General features: G+C 32.9%; 1 pseudogene; it reads left to right on the forward strand.

Annotated features, from left to right (window-relative positions):
• Positions 1–2,953: 2,953 nt before the first annotated feature.
• Positions 2,954–4,117, forward strand: LOC149553500 (basic leucine zipper 34-like; annotated as a pseudogene).
• The last annotated feature ends 7,692 nt before the right edge of the window (positions 4,118–11,809 follow it).

An 11,809-nucleotide genomic window follows, 5' to 3' on the forward strand; every position in this document is an offset into this window, starting at 1 on the left:
TGGGCTTGGCTAGTCTGCATACTTTTTTACTTCCTTCTCTCATCCTGATGATGGATCACAGAGTGTGATCCGAAATGTTGATGATAAAAAAACTTACACAATCGAATCCAGAAGCAACATCATCATTTCCACCTATGTTTGGTCAAATTTTTTTTATAATTGGTGGAAATTTTGACTAATTCTTGGTAGAAAACTATCAAGAATTGGTCAAAATATCCACCAATGTTTGGTCAAATTTATTTTTATGTTGTATCAAGCAATCATTTCTTATCTAAGCCATTTAATTTGAAACCTTTTAAATCTCTACAAAGATAAATTTGGAGCAGGAGAATTTTTATTCTCAAAGGTGTCCTTTGATTGTAAAGTATCCATTCCATTATCTACTCAAGCAGATAATGGAATGGATGCTTTAGCTGATAATGGAATGGACACTCTACAATTAGAGGACACCTTTGAGAAGAAAAATTATCCTACTCCAACTTTATCTTTCTAGAGATTTAGAAGGTTGCAAATTAAATGGCTTGGATAAGAAACAATTTCTTAATACAACATAGAACAAATGGACATTTATGCATAGGGCATCATCAATTATGTGAGTGATGTAGGGTCAAATCCATAATTAATATAAGGTTTTTAACCTCCATGAGGTCGAAATTGTGGTTGTAAGGGATGTGGAGAGTAGACTTCTTCATTGTCCACTTCATCATCGATTAACTTTCACCATAGATTGATGGTCTTCATCTTTGTTGTGGGCTCCTATCCCCTATGTGATTGCTAATGTAGAAGCTAAAGTGGAAAAAAAAAAAAGTGAAAGCATGTTGAATAAGGTTTATAACCTTGACTTGGTCAACATTGTTGATCTAAGGGTTATTCTATAATAAATGTGTGGTTGTATAAGACTCTTGTCTAGAATTGAACCAAAATATACACAACTTCTTGCAAGGATATTTTATCAAACATTTAAGCTATTGCAATAGTCTACAACCTCTAAAAATAAGTTCAAGCAACAAATCAAATACTCGATATAATTTTATGGAAGATATATTATTTTGTGAACACACCAGTCTTAATTAAAGCATTTTATCATAAAATGTTCAACAATGATTTGGTTTTTTTTTTATTTGATAGTACTAAAGTAATAATGACAAAAACTTAGCAGACTATCCCTCCTACTCCAAGTTATAGGACAAGTCATCTAGAACCAATATTAAGAAAATATTTAAGCATCAAAGATCCCTTGAATTGTAATATTATAGAAGTAACTATGCTTTCATGAATTTTTGATACATACAGTTAAAAGGAATGTGCATTAATAGTTTATAATAGAATGTTGGCCCCTGATACTACACTTGTCATGTCCCGATTTATTATCTAAGCCAAGGATGACACTTAGCCTATTTTACACCCTGATAGGCTTAAGTAAGTATGCAAGGGATGTAATGAGGGTGGAAATATTAATAGATTTCATGTGTTGTTGATTACATTGCTTTCCTATATTAAAATCTTCAATTTGGCATTGGTAGAATTGATACTGAAATAAAGAACTATTGGAACTCTCATTTGAGCAAGAAACTCCACCAAAATTCCATCCTTCGCACAACCCACAATTACAAGACACATTATTTTCTATCACCCATCATAGAGATCAACACATTAAAGCCCTTCAATGGACTATTAGAATGTCCTAAAATGGGTGACTATGTGGTGGAAAATACACAATGGGAAAACTCAACTCCTTGTGTAGGAAAGTTCACAAATACTAATGTGTTCAATGAGAGTAGCAATACTATGGATTCTGTAGTCACTCAACAGTTTTCACATGAAATAAATTTCCTAAACAAAATTGGAGAAAGAAATTTTCTAAATAGAAGTGGAGACACAATAAACTACCATATAGCTAGTAATACAAATGATATAACCTGGGTTCTTCATTCTATAGAGATGAAAGCATTGCATACTCTTCAAAATGTCAAATTAAAGATTTTAATGCAAGTAACCAATGTAATCAACTCTATAATAAACATGAAGTAGAATCTTCATGTGTTGGACCTATGATCAATTAATATCAAAATAAATTGATTAGACAGGAGAAGCTAAAATCACATTCTATGGTCTACCATTACAATGATGATTCAAATAATTTTGAAATGAAGAATGATATCATATCCAGCCCACATTATTCATCATCACATTCACAATATATCGGTGGTAGCATTTCTAATGATACTCCTCATAATCATATGGACCTTCCTCAACTCAACTTGTTTGATGAGCTTCTGTGTGCATTATTTAACAAATCTACCCTTGAAATGGATGTTGTTTGATCTTAAAAGTGTGAAATCATTATCAAGCTAAGATGATTTTATTTTTTGTCATGAAAGATGCGATGGAAATCTAGCCAATATAGAGATAATACCATTCCTCCATGTAAAAAAGAAAAGTTATCTAAGAACTAGAAATGATAAAATTAGAGTTCATGTTGAAACTAATGTTTGAAAGCTATTTTTTCCCACAAAATTTATCATTAACAACTAATAGACTAGAAAAAGATACCTCTAATGTATGAGTTGTAATTGCACCACTTGTTGCAACAAGAATTGTGAAAATTACAAAGAAAGAAATGAACACATTAAACATATTTGATTCCAAAAAATATTAGGAACCATCTCATTACTATCTCAATATTCCCATTAAAAAAAAAAAAAATAGCCTTTTCATACCTATGGATGAGTAAATGTACCTTCAATTTTTTTTGCAATCTTGACAAGAAGATCATAAGTTGCACATCCTTGAGAGTATACCACAACTTCCTCCAAAGGTGGAATAAAGACATGATTTCTTATAGATAGAATAGTTGATACAAAGTTTAGAACACATACATCTATACATATGCATCCAACTAATACCTGGATTGACAAACACCACTAGCATAACAATAAAAACCAAAGAAAAAATGTATATGAAAAGCTTAAAAGATGTAAAGCAAGAATCAAGAAAAGAAAGGAAGAAGAGGGAAAATTTTAGAATTTATTTTAAAATTTGCATATCATCAAAAGAATTTAAAAAAAACCTTTAGACTACTCCACATTACCATTTTTTTCATATTTATTACAAATGGTACAATAGGGAACCAATGATAATTATTCGGAAAATTGGGGATTTACATCCTCAAAGCTACCTTAGTTGCCTCCTAAAACCCCACCCTTTATGGGTTCCAGTGGTCAAGATAACAATAATATATACATGGGCTAGCATAATTTCTCTTTCCAAAGGCATAGCCCTAAACATCAGTGCACACATTTAGTAGGCTATCTCTCACAATTCCAACCATCATGTATAGATGATCTATAGGACACACCTTCTAAGATACTAGAAAATAAGGGTTCCCATTACAAACAATCAACAAGTGATTCACTTGCATTTTTAGAAGCCCCCACAAATTCTAATCCAATAGAGGAAATTGAAAAGGAAGATGAGTTTGATTGTAGAAGTGCAACATCTATACCTTGCAAAGGATCTCAAGACTTTGATATATTGGATGAGGAGCAACTTATGTCCATGTTTAATGATATTGATCCTTTCAAAAGAAATTAGTCAAACCCAAATCTTCTAATCCTCCTAATCATCAAACATCTTCTTTGGATAATAGATGTTCAGACAGATAGGCAACCTCTAAGAATCCCTCAACTCCATCTGATCACAATGGTATTAATGAGCCTTCAATGGAAGAGAAAGTAATGACTATATTTGGCTAGTTCAAAAGTGAGCCAGAAGTTCAAAGTGTTAACAAAAGTGAGCAACCACTCTAGACCACCAAGACTAAAATTTCATCATCATCCTCAATGATGGAACTTGATGCAAACATTGATCCAAAATAGGTCAAAAGGTAAGCCTTCTATTATTTATATCTTAGATTTTGAGCCTTGAAATATGAATTCTTAGAATCACTTGAATGGTATGAATCTATAGGTGTCTTGTTATTGGGTTCTCTCTTCCTATTCTTATATGTTTTTTATTATTTTCTAGAATTTTAGTGAATAGGCAATCTATACAAAGATCTAGAGTAAGAAAGCTTCAATGCATTTTAGAATTTGAAAGAAGTGTCAATGCACTATAGGTTTGTTATGCATACTGTTGGCAATGCATTAGGTGAAATTTAGTTTAAAAAGTCTAATTCATTTTATTGTCTATTAAAGATCATACTATAACCATATAGGAGTATCCAATTCTTGAATGGTATCATGCTATCACTCTAGTACTATGCAAGCATATGTACATAAAATTTATCATATTATGACTTTTAATTGATATTAAATCTATACACACATAAATATATACATATATGCATGGATACATACATACTAATACTTGCATGCTCGCATAAATTCATACATTCATGAATAGACATATAGGCACATGTGCATGTATATCTGATTTTCAATGAAGAATATGTATATACTATATATATATATATATTAAAGAACTTAGTCATGCATATAACTCATGCAACTTTTGCAACTTCCAATAAAGACACCAATTTTTGTATTAAAAAAATGATGCCAAGATACTTTATGATGAGAATACAAAGAGAAACAAAAGATAATGTGTATGTTGGTAGAGATGAGGCCTTTTCCCATAGGCCCTGAATGAAGTGTCCATTATGGAAACTATGCCCAGCCACATCTGCATGGTGTCCTTCTAATGGAAAAGATACTTTGGTGTGCCTACCTTCCTTAAACAATCCATATCCAAGTACATGTTAGGCATCAATTCCATCAACACAATCTGCACAAAACAATTAGATAATAAGTGAATCCTAACAAACAGCTCATCCCAAGCCTCTACAACAACAAAAATATTAGCACCAATGCTTTCCATACACAAAACCACATTTCATATAGCACTATATGGTAGAATAGATGAAAAATATACTTGATTATATGTTCTCATCAAGTGAGTGCTAGTACATTAGAAATGAAGTCAAATGACCAAATAGCTACAAAAGGAATACCTTTTCATACACAACTAATTGCCAACCTAAAACATAAAGAGGAACAACAAGTTGTATAAAATAACAGATTGAGAAGACTTACCTTGAAGACCAAGCTCAACAGGTTTCAAGTAACCACCTGACTGTAAAAACTCCCCCACAATTCTATTAGGTTCAATCAAATCTCTCTGAAGAAGACAAACACGTCTTTCATCTTGCATTGCATTGGACAAAAAAAAGTAAGAAAATGACACAGATATGACCATTCCATCAAAAAATTTCATCTCAATGCTCTCAACTTATTCAATTCTCCAAAATATCTAACTAATCTACCCATTGTGCATTACTCTCTCATAAATATGCACAAATTCCACCTTTCATGAACCTTGCTTCGATGTAATCTTGAAGCTATGGATGTCAAAGATAGAATCAATGTGCAAAATTCTTGTTTACATGGATATAGTATTCATTGTTCAAAAATTACATTTGTCAATCAAATCATTTTTTAAAAAGTAAACCCAAATTCTATGTGAAATGTTCAATAATTCATTGGTTTTGAATTTTTAGCTAACTTTGACTAATATAAATCAATAAATTAACAAAATTACCAAAATAAATTTAATATAAACAAGTTTTTAATAAAAAAGGAGAATTGGGATAATACTAGGACCAAGTACTCTAACACTGGCACCAAAACCTTCTTGAATCGACTTTATTATTGATCCTTGCTTTCCTATTAAACTTCTAGACTATGTCCCAAGTAGCAGCATCTGAGTTGAAATTGACCCCCCAACACCTTGTTGCCCTCGACCAGAATCTATCATTGCATCTATGCCCTCTATTATGTGTTTATGAACCTTAAGAATGTCATCCATAACTGGGGAGATAACTACATCAGGTTCATCCTTTGTTGAGATCATAACCTTAAGTACAACAAAAATCAACAACATTTAATACAAGTTAAGATTTGGTATTAAACATCATTTATTAGTTTTTAAAATACAAGGATGCAATAGTTTAAATATTAGATTGAAATACATGCTAGAAACCAAAAATAAGCAATAGAACTCACCAAAGTCATAGCACAAGAGCACCATTGTTTAGCTTGCATTAAAATGTGACTCTAACAAATAAGATATTTTAATTTTTAAAAAATCTTTACTTAAGCTAGATAAAAATGTAACTTACAACATGATCAAGGATGCCTAACACTTCGTCTAAAATTTTGATGTGAGACTTGGTCTCCTCACACATTTTCTTCACAAACTCTCCTTTGCGACCAATTATTCCACCAACCTTTTAACTAGTTATAAGCAATCAAAATAAACTTTCTCTAGGCCAGCCATGCCATCTTTTTTGACTAGGAGTGATATTTCTAGGTTCTTGCTCAGATTCTAATATTGTTGACATTTTCCAATTGTTGCAATTGGACCTATCCAAGTATCAACATAGAGATCTTAACACTTCACCACATAAATTTAAAACTATTAGTCATTAGCAATTTTCTATGTCTGAAGACTCTATCTAATTAAAAAATATTTTAAATAGAGTCCAAAGATCCACACAATTGTATGTGTCCACAATAGAAAACAAATAAAATCTCTTGATAAAGAAACAAAATAAAGTCAAACCAAAAATATTTCAATTTTCAATTCAATAATAATAGTTATCCAAAATAATTATGAAATATATTGACAACACAAAGAGATGGTCAAAATGATTAGCTATTGTTTCCTTCCAATTAGCTATGATTTGAAGCATGTTTTAGGGTGCCCAAACTAATTTTAAATGAATCAAATATGAGAAAAATGCACACTAGAGTTTGAACATTTGACATTTGCATTCTGTGATCGAGCATTATGACATCAAAATTTGAGGTTTCGAGAAAAACAAAGGGTTCCCTGAGGAATTTAGTTTGAGCTGATAAAACTCATAGAACAAATGCTAAACCATACTCTTTTATGTAGATGAATTTTCTAGAAATGATATAGACTGATCGCAAGAGGAAAGGATGCCATGTTTGACCTAGGAAGCTACCTCTAATCACACAATAGGATTCAACATCACAATACAACAATCACTTAAATATCAAAATCACAATACTCTTAACTTTCATTCACCCAGTGAAACTATGCCTGCCCACATTTAGAAATCAATGTGCTTTGCCATCCATTTTGAGTAGAAGACTCCAACATTAATATCTAGAACATTTACTCAATTTACAAAAAAATATAGACAATTTTTTACCAAGCTCACACTAAATAAAACCCAATAAAGCTTTCATAGTGCAATCACAAATAGAATTTGATGACAAAAATGATTGAATCCACACACAAAAAAAAGGGCACCCACCACACTTAGCATCATATTCATAAAATGATCGAAGATCCTAGCAACATAAAGCCTCCACTAAATGATTAATGATTAAGGTAGAAATATTAAGTTGGCTCATGCATTCATGTAATTAAAGATGGCTTCTAGGAAAAGTTGTTTATCATTGTATTCTAGACAACTTACCACCAAGAACACACTGAATAAAACCCAATATGGATTTCATAGTGCAAAGACCCCAAATAAAATTTCATTAAAAATATTCCTCACTACTATGAAGTTAATCTATTATTTATGCTTTCACATGTAGACAAGGCAATCCATAAGCTGAAACTCTGGAGTTAATGTTTCTCCTAAGTTCACAATTTCCATTAGAAAGAACAAGTTCAGTGAAAATAAATTGAAACACTAATAATAATAAAAATTTAAACCAATTCAAGAAGACAACATATACACCATAGGTTAGACATTGGACATCTACTATTAGATTTGTACTAGCCATTGCACTTTCCTCAATCTCAAATATGGCATACTGCAAGTGAAGATGCCAACATTGCCAAGACTACAAATTTCAAAAGCAACTACCCATTTTATTACCACTTTGAAAGAGGGAATCAATTCTTTTATAGAAACATTAACTGGAGAAATAGGCAAGTATAAAAACTAAATACAAAAGAAAGATGACATGGTACATACTTTGAATCAATAATGAAGTTAAATGTTAGGAACATGTAAACATTGAAAAATATTGAATATCATAAACATCCCAATAATATTTAACTTTTTAATGGAACCTATGAAAGTAGAGGAATCACACCATACAAGAGAAAAAGTGCATCCTACCTATGGATACACTATATGATTCCTAAAGATATTGCAAAATTTCAAGAATTTCAGTAGTCTTGTTGCGTTGACATCAACTTGAGTAATATGCAAATTAGTCTAAATAAGCATCCAAGTCATTTCAACTGCATTCAATACCAAAAACCTTCTCAAGGTTCCCTAAAAAAAATCATAAATAGTCAATGTACTTGCTTCTCCATCTAATATCAATAGCTACTATAGTGAGAACCAAAACCCCCAGTAGAATGTCCAGAACTTCGACCATATCCTCCAGTTGGGGTTGAGTGACTGACACTTTGACCATAACTTGCAATAGCACCAGAATGACCAGTACTTGGATCATAACCTCTAGTTGGGCCAAAATGCCCAGCACTTGGACCATAACCTCTAGCAATGCCTGCACTTGGATCATAACCTCCAGTAGAATGGCCATCGTGCCCAGTATTTTGCCATGGGGAAGCGTACATAGAGATTTGACTGGGATAACAATTATATCCTGTATCATCTATGTTATATGCATCTATAGGTGGCCTTGAAGTCTCTACCATGAAGTTCTGTGACAAGTATTACATAAACATTTTTAGAACTACTTCGTAACCCATATGCAAAAACAAATTGTAAGAGTCATTAAAAAATATGATAACATTTGCAATGCAAGTTAAAAGTTTGATAAATTAAGTTATATGCATGACTTATTACATCTTAAAAAATTGAAAGTTCCAATCTATACGTGGATCAATGAGTTTGACTCAAGAACTTGTTGGGCTTTCATTTTGCATGAGGTCAATGGCATGAATCCATTGCATAATTCCTCACTTGAAAAGAAAATCTTTTCAAGGATCTGCGCCAAGGTTTAGTGTTTGTCTTATGACGTACCAAAATCCTCTCAATAGAAGATAAATGTGAGTGATCATGAGGAGGCATTTTCTGGTTCTAAAAGACACTTTTATCTTGAGATTAAAGTAAATCTCTTCCCTATCTCAAAATATCATACCAAAAGAACAATATTTTTTTTGTATTTTCTATTTTCAATGAATGCACCTCTAACAATGAGGCTATTATGAGGTCCTATTCTAACAGGGGGTTAGTAAAGCAAATAATGAAATTAGAAGCAAATAACATGAAATCAAAATGACTTGAAATTGAAATTCCTAAATGAACATAAGCTACAGAACAAAACAAGCTACAAGCTAAACCTTCAAAAAAATTGGTAGGAAACCAATGAAAATAGGAGCAACACTTCCTAGAATCTACTGATGCAATCGTTGGTGAGAATATTTAACAAATCGAAGGATGTTTCACTCTTCATCAAATTGCAAGGCCAGGAAAAGTGTGCTCATGCAAGACAAAGAGTTATGTAGGCACAATTTGATGATCTCTCATCAAGCTCATTACATCAGCAGAATTCATAAATTTGTAGCAAACACCATAACTAAAAGATCTCACAACTAGAAACAATGCAATAAACCTTTGTCTCAATCACAATCTCATGAATAAAATTCACAAAAATATGACACATTCAGGCAAGAATCACTACACTCCAAATGTGAGCACCAAAAGCATAATTTTATTGCATAATAGTGGCGGCATTTATAACAATTTACAATGGGATATTTATAAGAAATTGTCTCCTCAATTTGTGTTGAGAGTGAGAGATATATTTCATGCAATAACATGATTTTAGCTAATAAAAAGACTAAATATATACAAACTATCAATTAATCTGGTGCTTAGAGGGACTCGATCCATATTTTATTCATTAATTGGATGCATGAGTCCTTTACATTAAAAAAATAAAGAAGAAACAAGAGAGAAAGTAGGAGGAAGCCATCAGTTGAAGTGGAAGTGCCTAGAGACACCAAAAATAGAAGCTAACCCTTCACTAGGTATGTGTCGAAGTTAACTTGCCATTAAAATGAGCTCCTGATGCATGGAAAGCGCCATTTTTAGAATTGGTAGTCAACTATCAGCTCACCTCTGAATTGTGGAGCTATGGACCTATGGAGCTACAGACCTTGACTGGGTGAAAAACTCAAAATTTTACTAAGTGAAAAAATTGAAATTTTGGCATCGGGGTTTTGTTCTTCTTCATCCCAAAGCTATGTTTGGATGTTTGCCCTTGAATTTATCTATCATCTCAGTAATTTTGACCACATCTAGAAGATCTAAAGCCTCATACTTGTCCTTGACCTTATGTCTATAGTTTTCCACCTTAATTTGAGTCTTTGCAAAATCTCCAAGTTTAGTGTCCAACTCTAATAGTGCTTCCTTTGTCCTGAAGGCTTGTTTGATGTCTTCATCACTAGATGCTTTGTCTACAATCTTCTTAAAATTATCCACTACTACCTCAATTGGAAAAAAAATTCTCTCATTATTCATCTTCAAAAATTTCCAAGCATGCAACACTGTACATCTTTTCTACTTCCAAAATTCACTCTTAGGCTTGGTCCTTGAGCCTATGGATTTCCTCATGTAATGTTTCCATCAATTTATTTCCATCCACTATCTTCTATATCCAATCATCTATCATGTCTAACTCTTCTCTAGTATATACATCAATCAGAGTGTGGTACATTTGGCCCTTTATGGCTTGTAGAGTTTGCAAATCTTTGCTCCATGCCCATACCTCATCCATGATACTGAAGTCCTGCCTCAAAATTGCCACAATCTTATCAACATTCTCTTGCATAGCATGCAACAACTTCAAACTTCCTATGATTATAGTGACACCTTTATCCTCAAGGTTGTCTTTCTATTCCTAACAAGCTTTAAAAAATGGATTGATCCGTACACCTTCCCCTCCTCTAAGAATGGTATTTAGAGTCTCCTCGGGGCACTCAAGATCAAGAGGACCAACAACTTTGGCAAAATATCCCTTTAGGATCTCAACTTTCCTTAAAAGAGTTTTTAGTTCAATTTCATCCTACTCCATGTGCTTGAGAATGTCTTTGACTCCCATAGTCATCATGTGTTAGGTTGTATCCCATGTAGGCTTTCCCAACATAATATCTTTCACTTCATAGTCCTCAAGACTAACAACTTTTGCATTTGTATCTTCAGAAGGGTGAGCCACTTGTGAAATGAAAATGGCATTGCACCATGTAATGGAGACTCAAGCTTGTTATAGATCCCTACAATATCACAAATGTTGTCCTCTGAATCACAAAACTAATGCTTGGCACTTCTCATTATTTCTTTTCAGAACCATCTTGGGATGTGTCTCTCTATAACCTTGGCTCTAGATGATGAAGGGGTGTTTTCAACTACCTCCTTCCCTTTATTACTCTTGTTCAGAGTCTCTTTCTATGAGGACTCTTCTTCTGTAGTCTCAGTCTCTGTAGATCCTATAGTTTGATCCTCAACATCTTGAAAAGGTTGTTGCACATATTCTACTATCTTTGCCTCTTTTGATGCCTCATCAGTAACCATTGGTTCTATTTTATCTTGTGATGATGCTTCCTTTTGAACATGTTCCTCTTCTAAACTTGGAGGTGGGGGAGTTACATAACTCTTATCTACCATTGTGACCTGTGGTGGAGAAGGAGGAGTGAGATCAGGACCCTTTGTCTCTAGTGGCATCTGTGTCTAGTCTTTCTATTGGAGTTCACCTATAGGGGTGTTCATGATCTTACCTCCAACTAACTC

The sequence above is a fragment of the Cupressus sempervirens genome, chromosome 6 (assembly GCF_028749045.1).
Source record: "Cupressus sempervirens isolate cs-2001-9-10 chromosome 6, ASM2874904v1, whole genome shotgun sequence".
Taxonomy (NCBI): domain Eukaryota; kingdom Viridiplantae; phylum Streptophyta; class Pinopsida; order Cupressales; family Cupressaceae; genus Cupressus; species Cupressus sempervirens.